A 5,999-nucleotide genomic window follows, 5' to 3' on the forward strand; every position below is an offset into this window, starting at 1 on the left:
CTTAGGTATGCCTCTTGTCCTAATGCAATGTTAAACTCAAAAGAATCAGTATATTACTTTCTCTACATCAATAGTTGAGAGGGAACACAACCACTTCTTGAGAAGGAAATGATAGTTTATGGAAAATTAAAAGGATATTTTGTTCTTGTTATTACTCGAATAAAGTCTTAGTTGCAGTCTTAGTTGTGAGAGTTTCTAGTGATGCTGAACACAAAATAATGATAGTGTTACTATTTTCTGAAGTTATGATGCATAACTGATAGTGATGTACTCAATGAAACTTATATACTTGTGACGTTGCCATGGCTGAGATTTCATGGTTGTGACGTTGCCATGGCTGAGATTGTCTAGCTCCATATGAATGGGAGAAGAAGCTCACTAGAGCAAGAACTGCTCTAATACCATATAAACTTTGATATAAAGAAGATATAAGCAAAAGAACAAGAAAAAGAAGAAGAAGAAGAAGATACGGGGTGAGAGGTAGAATCAGCAATTTACTTCATATATTTTGGATACAATTAAAGGACCATACAAAATTGGTGGTACAACCGTATGATATGCATAAAACAATGTTACCCATATAATGGCATAACTGATTCTGATATTACCAAGAACAAAAACTCTCATACATGCACATGAAATATTTTATTGATGTCATGTCATTCATAAATAAACACAGCTTTCAATGATATAAGTTCCAAGTGTACGTGTTGATTTTTTTTTTCTATATAATGAGTTATGTGTAGGTTTAAGAGTGCTTTATGGTGCTATTATTGCAGTATCTGGTTTCAACAAAAGGCGCGAGGAGACGGAGAAGCATATGTTGTTATTCTGAATGTTAATACTTTGATGTGTAAATGACCTCCTTGTAACCATTGTCTAGCAGCAAACAGTCAATTTTCTCCATTTTGTTACATCCATGTCTTCACTTTTTAACTCTTTAACCTTGGGCAGCTCTTTCGTTTGGTTGTGATATGATGTCATTGCTAGCTATTATTTGAATCATGTTTATGCATTTTTGACTTGGTAGTATGTCTACAACGATACTAATTATGAGTTTTTTATTTCATTTATAGTGCAAATATGTCTGAACTTGATCTTTCGCAATCTGAATCATCTAGCAATAAGCTGATAGCTATACCAGAAGCTCATAATAGCAACGAAAATGTCAATCTTACTTCGCAAGGTTCAGACCCAAAAGAAGTTCCTCATGTTGTCATAAATAATAACATTGAAGAAGTCACTACTAAGAAAGGTAGGAAGAGAAAGTCTACAGTATGGGAGCATTTTATGAAGGCTACATTTCCAATTAAGGGGGTCGCAACTTCTTTTTGGCAATACAAATGTTGTCGATCGAAATTTCATAAATCTAAAACAGGAACCACTTCTCAACTTCTACGTCATGTTAGAGAATGTGTACAAGTCAAAGTTAAAAGCAAGGAAAACGATGATCTCTCTGAAAAAAAAAAAAAACTGTTAAATTTTATGCCACTTGAACTTTGTGTAGATATTGAGATCACAGTATTTCATGATAAAAAAACCTACGATCAACATAAGGTTAGAGAGATCATTTCCAAAATGATTATAGTGCATGAGTATCCGTTTAATATTGTTGAGCATACATGGTTTAATATTCTATTGAAATCCTTAAACCCTAATTATGAGAAAGTTTCAAGGAATACAATAAACAATGATTGTATGAAGATTTTGAGTTTGAGAAAGAGAAGTTAAGAAAACAATTTAGGGATATTCAAAGGTTTTCATTAACATCTGATTGTTGGACATCAAATCAAACAATCGAATATATGTGTCTAACTGCTCACTATATTGATCATTTTTGGAAGATTCAAAAACGAATCATCAATTTCATTGAATTGGATTCACCTCATGCTGGTACATTCATTTGTGATGTCATTTCTCATTGTTTGTTAGATTGGAAGATACAAGATAAAGTATCTACTATCACTTTAGACAATGCTAGTAATAATGATGTTGCTGCTACCTTGCTTCACTCAAATTTTATGGCAAAAGGGAAACTACATTTTAAGGGGCATTTTTTCATGTTCGTTGTTGTGTGCATATTTTAAATATTATGGTACAAGTTGACTTAAAAGAGATTCAAGACATTATTTATAATATCAGAGAGGCTATCAAATATATAAATAAATCGCCGGCAAAGTTGCATAAGTTCGTTGACATAGCCAAACAGTTAGGGATATCAACAACAAAGGGTTTGTACATTGATGTTCCAATAAGATGAAACTCAACATTCTTAATGCTTGAATCTGCTCTTATTTTTCGTAATGTGTTCACTCACTTTGCTGATCGAGATAATAATTTTAATAATTTCATTGACTTCAGATTCAGATTGGGAAAGATATGATAAAATCAAAAAATTTCTTGTTGTTTTTAATAATGTGACAAAAATGATTTCAGGTTCTTCCTACCCCACTTCAAATAATTTTCTACCCGCTGTGATGCATATAAAGAAATTATTGCTAGATGAGTCATCTTCTTCTAATAAGTTTAACAGAAACATGGCTTTTGCAATGAGAGGTAAATTTAATAAATATTGGGGTGAATGTAATCTCTTAATGTCTATCGCAGCTGTTTTAGACCCTCGCTTGAAAATTAAGTTTATACAGTTTAGTTTTGCAAATACATATACATCTGTTGAGTCAGACTCTAAAATTCAACAAGTTGAAGATGTTTTGTGGAAAATTTACAATACTTACGCAAGTGATATTGCAAGTTCCAATTCTAAGAGTGGCAATGTTTCATCAAAGTTGTCAAGTGATTCCGTTAATCCAGAAAGTTGTGATTGCATGCTCGCATTTACTGATTTTGTTGTTTCATCTGATTCTATTCAACCATCAAAATCAGATCTACAAGTCTATCTAGAGGAGTGTCTTTACTTGCCAAATCAAAATGAAAAATTTGATATTCTAGAGTGGTGGAAGTTAAACACTCTCAAATATCCTTTCTTGTCCAAAATGACTAGAGATATACTATCAATCCCAATAACAACAGTTGCTTCGGAATCAGGATTTAGAACTGGTGGAAAAGTTCTTAGTGATTATAGAAGTTTGCTCTCGACAAATACGGTGAATGCATTAATATGCACTTCTAGCTGGATTAGATCTTCCACAAGTAATTTCAAAACTCCTTTAATAATTTTCTCTCAACAATTAGTTCTTATCACTTATTTTCCCTCAATAATTAGTCTCAACAATTAGTCTATGTTTTCTTACTCCTACATAAGAAGACTATTCATAGGCTTAGAAATCTCTTAAAAATTATTTTTTAGCGTATGTTAACCTTTTAATTTTATGTTCTTCTCATTTACTTTTTTATATATCTTTTGTTCCAGCAAAAATTAATGGAAGAGGAACACCTTCAGGTGACTTTACCCGAGTAGATTGATGGAGGAACAACTTCAAGACACATCTTCTAGTTGAGCTTTGGGCAAGCTAAACTTTATGTTTTATTGATGAAATTATACTTTATACTTTGTTGATGAAATTATACTTTATGCTGAACTTTATGTTGAACTTTATGCTTACTGTGAGCTTTGAGCTAGATGATGTTCTTTGTAATGAGTTCTAAGATATAATGCTAATCTAGCATAGGGTGTGGACATCTTGTTTGAATAGGCCTACAATTTTCATATTTTCTTTAAACTGGTCGTATGTTCTAACCATTTTTAGCTTCTAACAATATATTCAGTCCTCAACTCATCTCTTCTTCCTCAACTCATCTCTTCTTTATGTTCTTAAAGGATGGTTACCTTGGACATCTCTCTATTTGCATGCTAGATATGATTCATATCTATATTAAAATGACATGTACGTGACTGATGCGGATCATCAAATGCTATGTAGTATAAATCATGTGGAGAAGAAGTTTTTCTTATTTAAAATGATGTCTTAGATGATTATTCTTACTCTTAATTTTGGAAGGTGACACAAGTTTACAACCATTTTAAGATAAGAATATGAAATGATGCCTTAGATGATTATTCTTACTCTTAATTTTAGAAAGTGACACAAGTTTACAACCATTTTAAGATAAGAATATGAAATGATGCCTTAGATGATTATTCTTACTCTTAATTTTGAAATGATGCCTTAAATGATTATTTTTACTCTTAATTTTGGAAGGCAACGCAAATTTGCAACCATTTTAATTCATCTTTAAGGTCCTCAATCTAATTTCACTAACATTTGTTGCCAGAAAATGAGACGATGGGTCAGCAAGTCTTGAAAAGTTAAGGTCTAAACTACAAAGGATTATTCAACTACAAAGGATTATTCTGTTGTCTATCACTGGAGTATAACCTCTAATCACATTTGGGCTTTATACTTGTTGCAGGGAGGATGGTCATACCATTCAATCCATTAACCATGACGTTTCAAAATGTAAATTACTACATTGATGCACCAAAGGTACTCTTAAGCTTTCATCATCACTTCTACAGTGCCTCCTACTTTTCATTCAATCACTGTTGTTGGCACAAGCTTGCAAATTTATTGGAGAAAAAGTGAATGAAACAGTTATATTTGGAAGTGGCTAAAATTAGGTCTTTTCCAAATGAGCTGGTTTGAGCAATGATCTACCACGTGCCATGAATTAAGCAAGGTCTTTTCCATGAATTTGTTGGTAAATTTTCTAAATCTACCACGTGCCATGTATAGTAACCTCATACAAAAGGCATCTAAATCTGCATTCTCTAAATGCTATACCACAGGTCTTGGAGTATGTTTTATTCCTTACCATAATGCTAATTTTCAATTGTATGTTTCTCATAATACAGGATGTTTATTTGAGTAGTTGATAGTGTAAAAAATTGTCAAAGGTCTTGCATCTTTTTTTACAGGCACTTGACCTAATTCGTGGTATGAACTTTCTGATGCTGATGGATTCTGGTTTGGAGGGGCATTTCTCAAAAGATGATGGAAATGAGATAGTAGGTTGGCATCCCGCTGTTTGCAATATAAATAAATTTTGTTTCCTTATGTTGGCTTAGGATAAACCAACATTTCTTAAAACCTCCTTCATTGAAGTTGAAGTCAATGCATTTTCATTTTTGTTATTCTTAAAGCTTCAAAATATTTATACCACCCAAATCTTTCATATCACATCAAACATACCACCTTTTTTTAGCTTAATACATAGGAATCGAGTGGTATGTGTGCAAATCATCCAAAATTTTTTTTTTTTCATTTTTTTTCATCCAATAACAAGCTCAATGAGCAATTTTTCTGAGTTGCTTCATATTGTTGCTTCATAGTTGCTTCATATTCTGTATAAACCAGTCTTGATTTGAACAGAGCCAACTTCTTTCCATTTGCAAATAATGTTATTTGAGAATATATAAATTTTTTTTTCTGCATTTATTCTGATAAAAATAAACTCAAATTTTTATGTTATAATTTTTATTTATTGTCTTGCGGAGGAGAACCAAAGGGGAAAATCAAAGGGAAAAGATGTTCTTGGAGAATCAAAGGGAAAAATATTTACAAATAAAAATAGTTGGTGGTGGAATAATAATGTGCAAAAAAAGATAAAATATAAGAAGTTATGTTATAAAAATTGGTTTAAATGTAAAAGCTTAGAGAATTTGAGAAAATATCAAACGGCTCGCAGGGAGTCTAAAAGAACAATCTGTGATGCTAAAAATTCTGCTTTTAATGATCTTTATAATAGATTAGATACTAAGGAGGGTGAAAAATATATGTATAAACTAGCCAAACAAAGAGAAAAGAAAAGTAAAGATTTAACTCAAGTAAAGTGTATTAAAGATGAAAATCAAAAAGTACTTTTCTTAGAAAAAGATATTCAACATAGGTGGGTGAGTTACTTTGATAAACTTTTTAATGAAGTTTCTGAAAATACGATCGAACTTAGTGATTTTAATATCGTAAATAATAATAAAACGTTTCATTTTTACCGTCGCATTAGCAAAAAAGAAGTTGAGGAGGCTTTAAAGAAAACCAAGG

This window comes from Phalaenopsis equestris, unplaced genomic scaffold, assembly GCF_001263595.1.
Source record: "Phalaenopsis equestris unplaced genomic scaffold, ASM126359v1 Scaffold199566, whole genome shotgun sequence".
Classification (NCBI taxonomy): Eukaryota; Viridiplantae; Streptophyta; class Magnoliopsida; order Asparagales; family Orchidaceae; genus Phalaenopsis; species Phalaenopsis equestris.